The 15005-nt window shown below is 45.1% G+C and overlaps 1 protein-coding gene across 1 annotated transcript in view; it reads left to right on the top strand.

Annotated features, from left to right (window-relative positions):
- The window catches only part of macf1a (microtubule actin crosslinking factor 1a), a 199157-nt gene that overhangs the window by 152430 nt on the left and 31722 nt on the right, over nt 1-15005 (top strand). The window lies entirely within an intron of this gene.

Genomic DNA, 15005 nt, shown 5'->3' with positions numbered 1-15005 from the left:
GGGGGAGGCGGATTGCCCCCGGAGAATTAAGAGTGGATAACAAAGCTGTGATGAATGTAGCCATGAATGTAGCCATCTCACATCACTGGCCCTCGTCTCCCTTTTTCTCAACACACCAAATCTGGCAACGGTGGCAGGGAGAGTAAGAAAAGATACTGAATTATGTGCTGCCTGCTTGCCTGGAGGAAACCCATCTGGGTTATATTACAGTAAAGCGTTTGAATTCATTCCTTTTTTTAATTTTTCCTCCTGTATTCATTTGGAACAGTTTTAATTGCAGAATGTTGCTTGTTGCTCGGCGTGGGATAATCAGCTGCATCCCGGTGTTCAGCTGATATTTTCTTGGGTAACAAGCAAAATCCTCCTCTGCACAACTCTCTTTCTCTTTGGCTCCACGCCCCCTCCTAGCACCCTACCTCCCGCTCTATTGCTACTTAACTGCTCTGCCTCTCTCTCTCTTTCTGTCTCTCTGTCTCTCTTTCTCGTTCTCTGTCTCGTTTTTTTTGAGAGAGGAAACCAGCATGATTGGAGCACTTCCTGTGTTTTAATACCAGTGCAGGAAACAGAACAAACGGAGCTGAATTCAAACACAAACAGCAAGAGAGCAGGGAGGGAGGAAGGGAGAAGGGCGAGTGTGACAGAGAGAGAGAGAGAGAGAGAGAGAGAGAGAAGGGACATGTGAGTGAGTGAGAGAGGAGAAGAGGGGGGAGCAACAAGAGAGCGAGAGTGAGAGGAAAAGAGGGAGATTTTTTTAGCAGCTGCAAACCATTTCAGCTGTGTAGTGGCCTGAGAACACTGGGAGTGAAAGAAAGAGAGCGCAAAGCTTGGGAGCCCACACGTCTGAGAGAGAGAAAGAAAGAAAAAGAGAGAAGAGGAACTGGGATTGCGTGGCACTTTGTTTTATTCTCAGTACGGAGTCGGCAGCAGGAGAGAGAAGACGGCAAAGAAAAGAGCGAAGGGAAAGGGAGCGTGTCCTGGTGAAGAGGGGGAAAGCGCTGCCTGCAAAGCAAAGCTTGGACTGGAGCTGGGAGGGCTGTCTGGGTCTTTGCCCTCTGGATACAGTCCCACGACTCACTGCTCTGCCCTGCTCGCCTGCCTGCTTGCCTGGCTGGTCCAGGATCTAGCCCCCAGCCTTCCCTTTCTATCTACCCCCAGATGCCCTCTTTCACTCCAGCCTCACCCCCTCCAAGATCCTGCCTGCTTTCGATCTAGTGCACCACCTCTCCCCTGGAGCTGTGGATGATCTGAGGATGAGAGAGAAAGAAAGCAAGATAAAAGAAAAGAACTGAAACATTGACAGGGATTTCTTGACGCATAAGCGGACTGCTTCTCTCTTTGTTCTGGATTTAGGATTTTTGCAAATGCCAGCCGATTTTCTTTCACTAATGATGACTTATGATGGTGATCAGATGTCTTAGACAAAATTAGGGTTTGTCCTGCAGGCACAATGCCCTGATTCTTTGTGATGGAAGCAGAGGGCAGAAAAAGAAAAAGCTGCCTGAACACTCACCGGACCACAAAGTGGCAGTGACTTGGTAAATGGATTTCTATTTTATTCCTCTCAAGTTGGGTTTTCTTGCCTCAGAAAGCTCTAAAGGATAGACATTTTCCATACTATTGTGTCTTCATTTACTGGATTTCATATTCTCATTAATTTTTCCTGCAAAGAACATTTTTAACGAAGGAAGAAGTGAAACAAGTCCATGGAGTATAATACTTTCCTTTTCATTGCACCCCACGCAGCCTTTCTTTTATATAACAGAGAGTGGGTTTTCTCACCTTAAAAGGAGACTTTTACACTTCCCTGCCAGCCTCTCACTGAGACTGTCGAAGTTGTCCAAGCAAAAGCTGTCTGCTTTTTCTTGTTGCGGCACAGAGAGAAGAGGAGACCAGAGAGGAAGGAGGCAGGAGCTTAGAGAGAGTAAAAAGGGGGTCAAGGAATGAGTTGTAAATAAATATGGAGGAGAGAGCTGTACTCTGTGTTTGTAACGGCAAAACAAAGGGGTGTTATCTGCATGGTCCTCACCTCACCTTGGACTTTGTACTTCTCAGAGAGGGAGATGATGACTGTTTCTTTCCCTTCCTCCCTCTGTTCATCCCACCACCTCTCCCTCATTCCTAACAGTCTTTCAAATAAACAGAGCTGGTGATTAATATGGTGCCGAGGGGGAGGGCTGTCTCTCTCACTCCTTCGCTGATGCCACACAACATCTCTGAAAGACCAAGGAAATGCACTACTGTTGAAGTGACATAGGCAGGAGCACGACATACACCGGTGGAATGATACTGTGGATGTTACAATTTTGAACATTTTTAGAATGTGAAACCTGAAGGATTTATTAAATGCAGCCGATGGACTGACTCAGTGGATTATTGGACAGGGGACAATTGAAGGTAAAGGAATTAATTTTCCACAAAGATCCCTTTTTGGTGTTTTTTTTTTTTTTTTTATTTCTCTCAGCGCCGTGCCTCACCTGCACCTTAACAATAGGGTTTCTGTGGCTGCCCAACAGATGTGAAAAGGGCAGAATGGGGAAACCCCTGAGCCGTCCGGACTGCCTGAGGCAGAACCCTCGCTGCCTTGGAAAAGGTGATGAGGATGAGGCATACATAGAGGACTGCTACGTCCCCCAGCGATCTATATATGATACTATGCGCATCAATGAACAGATTGACCAAGGGACCAAACTGTGTCAACCTTCTAGGAGCACTCTAGGCTCTGGTGGGGAAGTGAGAGGAGAGGGAAGTACACTATCTAGTAATGGCACCATTGGAGCTGAATTGGGTGGCGTTTTTGTCTCCAGGAATGCAGATAATGCTGGTGGAGTCAAGAAACTCGATGAGAGAGTGATCTTCGATGCCTTAAAGCTGACTGGTGATCCTCAGATAATGTCGCCACCAGTTGGCATTGTAGGTTCAGGTTTGCCTCTTGCCCCGTCCTCATCTGGCTCTGGCGGGGTAGCTGCAGTTGCCAAGAGGCGGCATCAAGGCGGTGATAAAAGGGACAATCCGAACCGTCGCTCTTGGAAAGCCTTTATGCCCCCAAGCTATCCAGAGTTTGCAGAGAGACTTGAGTTTTCATCCGTTGAAGGAGCAGAAAAGCGTGCGTCTGGAGCTGGAGTTCCTCTCTCTCCTCTGCAGCCTATTCCTTCCCACCTCCCCCCTACCACCCCTACCTCATCCACTCCCTCCTTACCTCCTTACACACCCTCCCCTCTATCATCTGCTCCCCACACTCCTCCTGTCTCCTCTTCGCCGTCTTTGACACCCACAGTTAGCCCCGTGCCTCCTCTCCAGCAGCATCCTCTCAGCAGGCAAAAGCATGTTCATCCTGTGCTGCAGAAGCAACACAAACAGACTCACGTGGTGCCGTCGCCATCCAAAGAACAGTTACCCGCCTTTGGCCAGACACAGGCACCCCAGGCGTCTGGAAGCACACTAGAGCATAGCCCCAGTACATCCAGACAGGTAGAGAGAAAAAGGGAGCAGCACAAACGGACTACTAGCTCTTCTAAAGCTGGAATTAGGCAGATCCCAGAGGAGCCCGTTGAGTCAGTTAAGACCTCAGATTCAGAGAGGGACTCTCCTCTTTTGGACCAGGACCAGGGGGACAATGCCCCCCTCATCCCACCAAAGCCAGTCTTCTGCCCTCCCACCAAGGCCCGCACCTGGCCACGCAGTATCACAACAGGGAAAAGAACTCCAGTCGGCCTGAGACACAACTTCCCTGTACTCCCCCCTTTGCCTCCCCTATTAGGTGAGGATAGCAATACGGATGAAGAGTCACTTTATCTACTAGACCCCCCATCTCCATTCCTGAGGGAGGAGGAGGAGGAGGAGGGTTTAATATATGGAGGTTTGCCCCTCTCCCCCTGTATCAGTCATGAGGGAGGTGATGAGGGGCTGCTTGGCTGGGGGGCTCAGGGCAGTGAGCTCAGAGAACGCACAGCCTCCGAGCTCAAATTTGAGGAGGACGAGCGCAGGATACTCGAGGAGCTTGGCGAAGATGAGGAGCAAGAGTGCATTAAAATGATTGAGGAGGAGGAAGAGGAGGAGGAGGAGGAGGAGGAGGAGGCATGGAAAAATGAAAGGGATAAAGCAGAGGAGGAGAGAGCTCAAAGAGAGGAAAGAGAGTGGGAGGCTGTTCTTAAATTAGAGAATAGGGAGATAATTGACCAGTCTTGGGACAGGGAAACACTGGAATCAGAGGGATGGGATCTAACGGGCTCTTCTGGACATTGGCCTTTATTGACTCCCCCTACAGGGTTTGGAGGCCCTGGGGCCCCAAGTGCCTCACCTTGCCCCAGCTCAGGGGGAGAGTCAGATGACCTCTTTCTAGAGCTGGAGAGGCAATGTCAAGAGGATGAAGGAGAGGAGGGAGTTGAGATGAGTGTAGACCCTGAGCCTTTAGATCCCTACACACTTCCTTGTTTAGAGGAAGAGGAAGAAGAGAGAGAGGAAGAAGCAAAGACTGGCTGGGTAGATTCTGAAGGAACTCTTCCTCTTGATACAGTTAACCCTGGAGAGCCTTTTAGTGTTGTACCAGGCTTAGAGAATATTACTAAAGACTCAAATTTAAACCATTCTGAGCACATAGAGCAGATTACACACTTTGACTTGGTGCGAGCACAAGACTGTGAAAAAGAACATGGCTTCATCGATGAAGATTGTGATGTTGACTGTAATGAGGATGAGGTAGAAGAAGAAGAAGAGATGAGCTGCCCAACAGACTCTGCTCTTGGACAACAACTGGAGTCAGACTCCAGTGGGGTCCACATGTCCCAACCAGACCGAACTGGTCTTAGTGACATTACTCAGACAGACTGTGAAGAGGGGAGACTTGCACGGACAGAAACAGACCCAGATAGTGGGGCATCATCGGAGCGTGATGGTGAGGATTGTGAGGAAGGAGCCTCCTCTCCATCACGCAGCCCCCTGAACCCTTATGCTGAGGAGGTGGAGCAAGTGGAGGAGAACATCGAGCAGGACAAGGGAGAAATGAAAGAGGAAGAGGAGTTAGGAACAGAGTGGGATGTGTATGACCAATCTGAGCCAAGTTTGGACAGTAGCGAGGGAGTTCTCATGGATCACTCCCTCGAGCCTCTGCACACGGTTGAAAGAGAAATCGACAATGAATGTACACAGGATGTTGATGTTCAAACTTCCTGTCACGAAGATCCAGTCCCCTCAGAGACCAGCAAGCTTGCTGTGGCAGTAAAATGTGACACCGAAGGGACATGCTTTATGTCAGAGACTTTCGTTGTCCCCACTGATGTCGTATCCGGGCTGGACGTGCCTGAACAAGACCCAGATCTGGAAACTACATCAGAAGTGATAGCTAGCACCCCAAAATCAGACTCTGTTCCTCTCGAACACCCTCAACACTCAGACTCAGCACCCCCTTCGTCTTTACCTCAGTCACCTTCTAAATCAGATTCCTGTGGTGCTGGGTCGGATACTAAAGAGTCAGAGGCCTTTGTGATATCCGATAGTTTTGTTTACCTGGCTGTGTCTGCGCCTCCCCAGTACCCCAATGACTGCCCCCCATCTCCACTTGAGGACTCCATTCCCCCCAGTCCTGTCCCCAAACCCCACTGCTGCCCAGACGTGGAAGAGGATGGAGCCTTCCTTTCTCCTGAAAGCTTTGTTTACATGGCAGCACCTGAACGGCCCCAGCCTGGCCCTTCAGATGCCTGCTCAGCCTGCGAGGATACTCAGGAGCTGGACTTGGACTCGTACTCTGAAGGCACCCAGTCTGGGATGGATGGCGTGGAGTTTGTCCTGGGCTCTGTGACAGGAGACAGTGACTGGGAGTCAGACGGCTCCGCTCTGGACTTTCCTCCACTCATGTCCACAGACCAGGCGTGGGACCAACTTGAACCAGGCCTGCTACAGAGCCTATTTACACAGACCGAGACAAGCCAGGTCCAGGCCTGTAGGCCCCAGGAAGACGGGCCCCAAACAGGGGTCACAGCTTACCACAAAGGTCCCGTCTTAGAATCAGGAAGGAGCTCTAAAGCAGAAGATGAATCGACCACTATATTACCAACATCTGACACTGACTTAGAGGCAGAGGTATGCTCTCATTGTTCTTCTTTATAAAGAACTTTATTTTGGTGCTGTGAGTTAATTTATTTAGTCTAGATCACTGAGCTGTTGGTATAATGTGTTAACACACTCGAGTGAACTGAGGTAAACAGTGAGTTGAATAGTACAGTCACACTGTAACGTGGGAAAATACATAAAAGAAAGAGCTTGCATCTGGGAGGTGGTTTACTTTCCTTATCATTTTTATATTTATTTTGTCTGCTGTTAGTAGAAGCATTAATCCAGTGTGATTTGGAGCAGATATGCAGGGTCCATAAATACAATGCCAAGCGGTGAGAATGAATTAAATTGAACCACACAGACTCTGGTTTATTTGTCTGTTAGGCCTAACGAGACAAGGTCACTAGGTGAGAAGTAAATATGTTTTTATTGATAAATGCATTCGATGTGGACACACACAGGCATAGCATGGGAAAAGAACTGGGTCAGGTAGCTGAGCCATGTGTATAACTGATGCAGACAGAGCATGGAAAATGTATGTGGGGGGGTGAAGTTATGTAGACGCCATAATTAGCTAGTTGTGTTTGAGTAGTAGGGCTTTAAATGATTGCAATATGATGCTTAGAGGAGTTTTTTTGCTACTTATGGGAACCTACCCTCAGGGTCGCTCAGTGTGTGCGTGCATAAGGCGTGTGTTTGGGTGGGGGGGGGTCAGTGCTAATCTACAGTGCATGCACATATTTGACATTGACCACGTGTTTATTTGTGCGAGGCTAAAAGAGCAGTGTGCGCCTGTGGCCTACTTATAATACTGATCTCAAGTGCAGAGTTTACAACATTTATCTCGAGGGCATGCTATTGTTGTTTACACTGGCTGTATGTTGTGTACAGAATGCTGTGTTGCGGGAGCTGGGCGTATCCCAGCTGTGTATGTCCATGAAGTGAGGCAGGCCAAAGTTTTCTATCTTGTTTAAATAATTTGCAAGAAAGGTTGATGTTTTAGGAGGCAGTGTGTTTGTATATGGAGCGAGACTGGAAGGCTCTCACTGTTTGGGCTGGTTTGGTGTCAGAGAATGTAGTCAATGTCACAGTATACACAGTGTTACTGTTGTGTACGGACATGGATCTGAAATGGATATTCTATAAATGCTGCAAGATTGTTTGGCATGGCTCTGACACAGAGGGCTGTCAGTGTGACTGTGTGTCGGACTAGCTGCTCTGCATTCATCTGCATTCAGTCTTCGACTTGTTTTGTTTGTGCTGTGTCACTCTTCTCCTATCTACCTCTGTCTTTGACTGCGTGGGCTGCATGTAAAGGTGTGTGTATATGTAGAGTGTGTGTCAAAGTGACAGTGTGCTTGACAAGCTGCCGTGCTTTCTTGGAGCTCTGCTATGACTCAGTGTCTGGCCCAGATTTTCCTGATCTGAACCCTGTTTTTGTTGCGCACAGACTCTGAATTTAGCTAGATTTCACTGTCCGCCCTTTATTACGCTAGTTGGCAGGAAGTTTCCCCTTTTATGCACATGAAACATTTGCAAAATGTTCGTATGTACATTTCACTGCCAAAATCTAACCAACTTATCTTTCAGTGGATGGTTTTCTCATCGCGAAAGTTAAGTTCAAATGTCAGTAAGATTGTCAGTATTATTTCTGATCTGTGCACATGATGAGAAGCAGTGTGTGATGTGGGTGGCCATGCTGATGACGCAAACCACTGGTCCACCTTCATTACATTAGTTTCCAACAGGCACAAGTTTCCTGGTCTGATCAGACAGTCACATCTCATTTAGTCTACTCTTCATGAGTGCATTTGACTGTATGTTTGCTTGTTAGAATATGTGTGTCTGTCTGTTTGGGTGTAACAGATTTTAATGTCTTTATATGCCATCAGTCCACGTCTATCTGTTCTCCCTGCAGTCGTAGCCTCTCTGGCTTCAGTTTAATGTAATCAGATGTCGTGTCCACTCAGCTTCAGATCTAACTTAGAGAATTACAGCTGTACAGAGTGCTGTTGTGCAGATGATCAGAAACAACCTCAGGGCTTTTTTTTAAAAGTCACAAAGAGGAAAACGACAAAAAATGGTCCCCCCAACTTAAAAGTCTCTTAACACACAAAAGAGTAAACAGCTCAAAGGCTCAAAAGTTGGGTATTTCTGGACACTATACTTAGCTTCAATTAAAAGTTTAGTCCCAAAAACCACTGTAGTGATTCTGCAGCTTGGTATGCATATCAGTAAGGCTGTTCCACCACAGACACACTGGGCCCTTTATTGTTTTTTTTTGTAATGAATGATGGATGACGATTTGGAAATTTGACTCTCCAGCTTTTGTTCACATTTCTGAAAGGTGACACATGCACTTTTGTTGTCTTATGAAATCCCTTTTATTTAGCCATGCTCCTTCTCCTCCTCTGACTCTCCTCCTCTCCCTCCCAAACCTCCTCGTCCCCCCCCCCCTCTTCTCCTCCATGCTTGGATGGCTTTGTTGGTGAGATAAGGAGGTGAGAGGTAAATACTGTGGCTCTCTGTGAGTGGAGTTGCCTTTGCCAACATGGCTACACAAACAGTGTGTGAAGTTGTCTGGGGAGTATAAAGCTAGATATGAGATAAGAATGTGCCAGGGCTAACACTGCAGCTGTGGGCTGGACTCTGCTGCCTGTTGACCCTCCTGTCTTTTGCTCTGTGTTTTATTTCTGTATGTTGCTCACCGACCTGTCCGTTTAACATGTGGCCCTTTTCTGCTCTCTTTTTTTCTGTCTTTGCATCTCCCACCACACTTTAATATTCTGCTCCAGTGCAAAAGATGCACAAAAACCAAGCAATTTTCACATCAAGTCGCTTGTGAAAATTCATTAAAAAATGAATGGTGTGAAGACGTGGGGAGGACAGATAGACACACTGAGTTTAGAGAGACAAAGGAGCAGACACAAAAAGAGTTATGACAGGCGACAGGGAGGTTGGTTGGAGGAGGCTATTGTTTGCACAGGGGAGCACCTTTTAGCGCTACATGGGGCTTTAGCACAGCAATAAGAGAGCTGCGCTGGCAGGCAGACACAAGCAGAAGGTCTTTGGATTAATATGGAGCTAATTTTAAGGCACAGTATATGTATGCATGCCCCACAAACAGACAGACAGACAGATGGACTAGCTTTGCATGCTGTTTGATGAATTGGGACGAGGGAACGCAGAGTGCAGACAGACTGACCGAAAGGCAGCTTATACACAGATTTAGAGGCAGGCAGTTCTCAAATTGCATGTTTCATTCATAACCCCTTTGTTGTTGCTGTCTGCAGATACAAGCTTTAAAGGGGCCACACATTTTTTCTTAAATTAATAATTTCAGACCGTAAAATATCTACAGACATTGCATGCAGAAATTAGAGGAGTTATTTCTGCTATGCAGTGACAGGTTTAAGCTGCATGTCCACACGGATAAGCACAGAACAGCGTTTGTATGCAGTCCAAGCAGATTAGTACTTCATAACCGCTTTTTTGTTTCATAATCTGTTTTACCAAAACTAGACTTCTTTTGCCAGTTTTGTGTCTTAATTTTGGTTTTGAAATTAGTTTTGAAATCAACTATCAATCAAAAGGCTGGAACTGTGGATTTCTGAAATCTGAACCCACCACATATGTGTTCCAAATCGTTTTCAGTACAAGATGAAATAGTCGGAACAGATGAGGCACTGAAAGACAGATGTTGAAGCAGAGTGAGACATAAACAGGCAGAGAAAGAACCAGGTGGCCTCAGGACCGCGGCTCTTACATTTGTGTTTTGATTGATGTGATAATTCTGGTTCTGAGCAACCGCCTCCGGGATAAACCTGCGAAAGACCGAGAGAGAAGGAGGGGGACGTGTTCAGGAACACAGAAAAGCATGAAAGCACAAGCCGGAACACATTGATCTCCCACTGGAAACATAGATGCATTTAAAATGTGAAAAGTAGATTCAATATTGAAGCGATTCTTAATCATTTTTGCTCTCTGCCTGCCTCTACAGTTCTCCCTGTCTCTTACAGTGACATCAGCAGGACAGCGTAGCTCTTAAAAATGGTGGAGCAGTGGCTTCCTGTTTCCTGTTTGATAAGAACGTGTTTCCAAGAAAGCTGAAATCCAAAAAAACCCCAAATCCTCATATATTACCCTCTCTTTGTCCATCTCACAGGGAGCTGATTAGCAGCACAAAGGAGGAGTGAAGGAGTGAATAGAGGAAACGACTTGTGTGTGTTCAAAAAATGCTTTCCTAAAAGAGAAAAAGAATAATATGGGACAATAAAGGGGAAGAAGAAATGATAGTAAGTTGAGCCAACATGCTTTGAATGCAGGCCACATTTGCATGAGATTTGTATCTGTTTGTTGCCGTTCAAATAAGGATACTGGTTTCAAATGGGATTTATTCACCCGTTAACCCCTCTATCGCCATGTCTGAAATTGGTCAGTCCGCGGCTTAAAGCAAAACCTCCGTGGCAAAATTGTTTTCCCCCACTGAGGTTAGTTTAGACACAGATTTCTACCCTTTCCTTCCTTCCTCCTCTCATTCCTCGTCCCATTGAAAGAGAAAGGGGGGAGCGAGGAAGGACGAGGGTTGAAAGACGGGAAGAGAGAGAGAGAGAGAGAGACAGACGAGGGCCGAGGTGTATAACAGTGCTGTTACTGGCTGTGATGTTCAGGATATCCAGGCTGGTCATTTTTTCCCTCTGTGTATATGAGTGATAAATAGAAAACCAAACTCCCATTCAGTTTTAATGGTCGCTGTTCCTGTCCTCCTCATCCTCCTTCTTCTTCTGCTTGTCTGTTGTAGCAGTTTTATTTCCAGCTGTAGCTTCTGAGGCAGCACTTTAAAGATGCACAACAATTTTGATATGACTACCAGCTCTTTTCATGACATAAACAGACCACACAGTTATGGAAATCAGTTATGAAGGGAAAGGAAGATGAAAGGAGAGGACACAGTTCAGAGAGCAACTTTAAAGCCTACAAAATAAGTTGTAAAACTTTGTGTAGCCGGGCAACATCCTATATTCTCTCAATTTCAAAAGCATATTTTCTTTTTTTCTTATATTTCTCATATATTTTGCAGCAGTCACCTTATTTCTACATGCTGTGATTAATAATTCTCTGCGTTTGTTAGGAGCGTCTGCCCCGATTAAGAATCGATTGCCCTTGGGTGTTGTTTTGGACTCGCACCAGTTATTCCTCTCCGCAGCACCATCCGCTCGACAGATGACGGCTAAATGTAGAGCCTCCACACATATGTTCATGTACAGTAGACTTACACTCACACGCAGATTCTAAGAAGCATGATTATGTAACTTTGAGTCCCAAAGTGAGGTTACGTCTGAGGTTTCTACTGTTTCTCCAGTCTTGAGGTTTCAGTGAGATTATTAGGATCATCAACTGAGTGACCTGACTGTTACCCTGTCTGCATTTACGTTGTTACACAGAAGTCATGTGCTTTCACACTGCGACTTTTGTCCTGATTTGCTACCAGTGAGCGAGCTGAGAAAACCATTAGCGATGGGTTTCTACATGAGCACGAAATCATCTGCCAAAGCTAGAAGGACTTTATCAGAGATTTTATGTATTTTGACTTGTTTTTGCTCTTTTCACTGATTTTAAGTGGACATTTTTCAATTGGGAAAGCGTCATGTCACATACTTCTGAGCACCAATCAGAATTCAGCAACATCTGAATCAAAATCTGATGTAAAGTGTTGAACTTAATCTAAATTATATTTTAAGATATTTTTTAACTTTATCTTAGATTGTTGCTTATTCAGTCATGAATATGTAACATTGTAGGGCTGCAATAATGATTTTCACTATAATCTGCTGTTTTTGTCTATAAAATGTCAAAAAAAAGATGCCAGGTGTTTTTCCCACAGACTAAGATAATGTACTCTAATTTCTTATTTTATTTGACTAAACCCAAAAATATTCAGTTTGTAATCCAACATGTCAAAGAAATGCAGCAAATCATCACATTTGAAAAGCATTAATCAGCGATTTGTGTGGAATTCTTCTTGAAAAATAACTAAAACCATTAATCAGAATAGTTAAATACTTGAGTTAATTTCCTGTTAATCGCTGCAGCTCTTCTCTTGGCTGTGGATGTTTCTTCTCTTTCCTTCATCTCTGCCTTAAGCCGACGTGTGCTAGCTATGTCCTCTTCGATTTCTACCACTCACCTCACCTCACCTATGTTTCCAAATGCTGAGATGTTGTTTTATGAAAGCGTCAAACTTGTGAACTGAATTCTAAAAAGAGAAGGTTTAGCCGGATTTCACCGACAGCCAAGTTTAAGCTTTTATCCTCTGATTCAGGCACAAATCACCGAGGACTAAACAAAAATCTCCAATCTTCAAAATTACTGTAGTTGTTTGATAAACGTGAAATATTTCTCAGGTCTTTAATCTTCCCTGGCATTTCAACATCTCAAACTGATTTCTATTTGACGAGACATATCTGTACAAACAGCATTTAGCCGTCATCAGCCTCTCACGTCCGTTCCCCAGCTTTAGTCAGATCTGCTTTCATCTCAGTGTTTTTTATCGCCTGTTACACACTGAAATGCGGCTGAAGTGAGGAAGCCAGTGCGGTCCAGATGGAGTAGGACGAAGGGTAGGCGGCAGCTGTGGTCGGGGGAACAAAAGGGAAGAGAAGAGGTAGAAAGAGACGAGTGATGACACGATGGGAGGGAGGAGGAGGAGGAGTAGGTGAGAAGGGTTTACATGCATGGTGGTGATAGTTCAGTGAGCTCGGTTACCAGCGTGTCCGGGTGTTGCTGCGTGCTGGCTGAGGTAGGGAAGAATGACAAGTATGTGGGACATTTTCCAGAGCTCTAGTTTAGTGGAGTCAACCACGCTGAGCTGGTGAGGGAGAGAAAGAGCAGAGAGGGCGGCAGAAATGGAGACAGACAGCAAGAAAACACAAAGAGAGGCACAGAAGTAGAAGAGGAGGAGGAAGATATGGACAGAAATATGAACACACACAGCCTATAACACGTTTATATACACCCCAGCGTGTGTTTAGATGATGAATAGGTGTACTTTCCCTGTTTTTTCCTTTTTCTGTCCCCCTCTTTCTCTGAACACACACACACACACACCAGGAAAAGGCATAGGGTGGAGTGGGTCATGGCTGCAGTCATTGTTGTTCTGACCGACAGACTTCCTGTTCCAAGTAGCGATGACGCCCATCACCACAACACAGCTGCGTCCAAAGTGGAAAGCATCACACACACACACACACACGGCTCATTCAAATTTAGCCATGCACAGAGATTCATACCTGTAGAATCATTTCTTTTCACACACATAATCACGCATAGACTCATACACACTTGCAAACACACACACAAACACAAAGCCTTGGCGTCGGGAGCCTGTAGTTTGATGCTGTATTTAAACCAGATGAGCAGAAACCTGTAAACCCTTTGATTATGACCTACTGCACAGACTCACAGACACGTTCCAGCTCCACCACATGCAGCCGATCCAAAGACCTGCAGGTCTGTAAACATCCTCGACACGTCATAAATCCAAATCTAAGGCTTTTAAACTACAGGTGAATATTTGATGAATATCATATTTTTAAAATTAAACCTTTTATTTGGACTTGATTCGTTGCTTGGCTTTATTATCCAAGAATCATCACGGTGAAAACTCAAACCTCCAAGATGCACTAATACTCTGAGGTATCCACCTTTCTTCTGTGGTGGAGATGAACTGAAGCATGTGGACTCTGTAGTCCCCTCTCACATCCCCTCCTGGTCTGTTACCTCCCTGTTTTATAGGAGGTCATAGTGGTGATTTGATGAAAAATGAAAGAAGAGTTAGTCACAAAGACACAAAAGATGCTCTCGTGTTGGGTGCAGCATTGTGCGCTGGTTTGTTATTATGTGACTGTTGGACACTGACGACTGTTGTAGCTTCTTCCAGGCCATTGTGGTATTTCACTGAAACCCAAACCTACATTTTCCCTCACTTTAACTGCACCCCCTCCAGTAGTGTCACACCAGCTATTTTCCCCCCCGGCATGGATTTACCAAAATCTGGCGTGTGTGTGTGTAGTGGATGTGCACATCTGGTTATTTGTGTGTGTGTCTCTCTGTCTCTTTGTGTGGCCATTGGGGTTTGGCTGTCACAGCATTATAAACCACCAGGCTTAATTCTCCCACTGTGGGCCTATTCTGAATGTCAAGACCACTCAGATGTTTTCATGACAGCAGACGTCCCCACATCACTTCCACTGACCCCCATTTGTTGGGATTTTGTCCCAGAGATGACCAGATGAAAAGAATTTCATCTGTGGTGGTTTACAGCGTTCCCAGTGCTCAGAACTGGTGCAGCACCATGAAATTGTGAAAGATGTTTTGCGGATTTAGCAAATTGCTGGATATAGCAGGATGGTTTACAGGAATTTAGCAGAATATATTTTTTTCTCACAGTTGAGCTGTTGGTTTGGGGGTTTTTTCTCTCCACAGTAAGACTAACTGTAGGGAAAGCCAGACTGTTTAAAAAACAACATTAACAAACCAGGCAGGAACAACATTTTATAGGTCAGGGATGTGCTCCAAATTATGAAACGAAAAATCCAAGTCATCAAAAGTCAAAGAAAACTTATAAAATGGGCCATGGGGGCGCCATATTGTTTTACAGCTGCAGCTAATGATTATTTTTGTTTTTGATTAATTTCTGCATTGATTATAGACACAGAATGAGTGAAAATAGTGAAAATGAATTCAGAATTACCATGAAGTAAGTAAGTGTTGTTATGAAACTGCTTTCTCAAAACACAAATATAGCAAGTTTACAGTGGTATGAAATAGTGAAAGCTTACATTGTGGATTTGTGACATATTTGCTTGATAAATGATTTTATTGATTGTAAAATAAATGGCTGTAGATTAAATTTCTGCATCTGTAAATAGTGTGTTGAGTGGAAATACAATTAAATG

The sequence above is a fragment of the Pempheris klunzingeri genome, chromosome 16 (genome assembly GCF_042242105.1).
Source record: "Pempheris klunzingeri isolate RE-2024b chromosome 16, fPemKlu1.hap1, whole genome shotgun sequence".
NCBI lineage: Eukaryota > Metazoa > Chordata > Actinopteri > Acropomatiformes > Pempheridae > Pempheris > Pempheris klunzingeri.
Note: the sequence above shows the minus strand (reverse complement) of the source record. Positions and strands in the feature narration are given on the sequence as shown.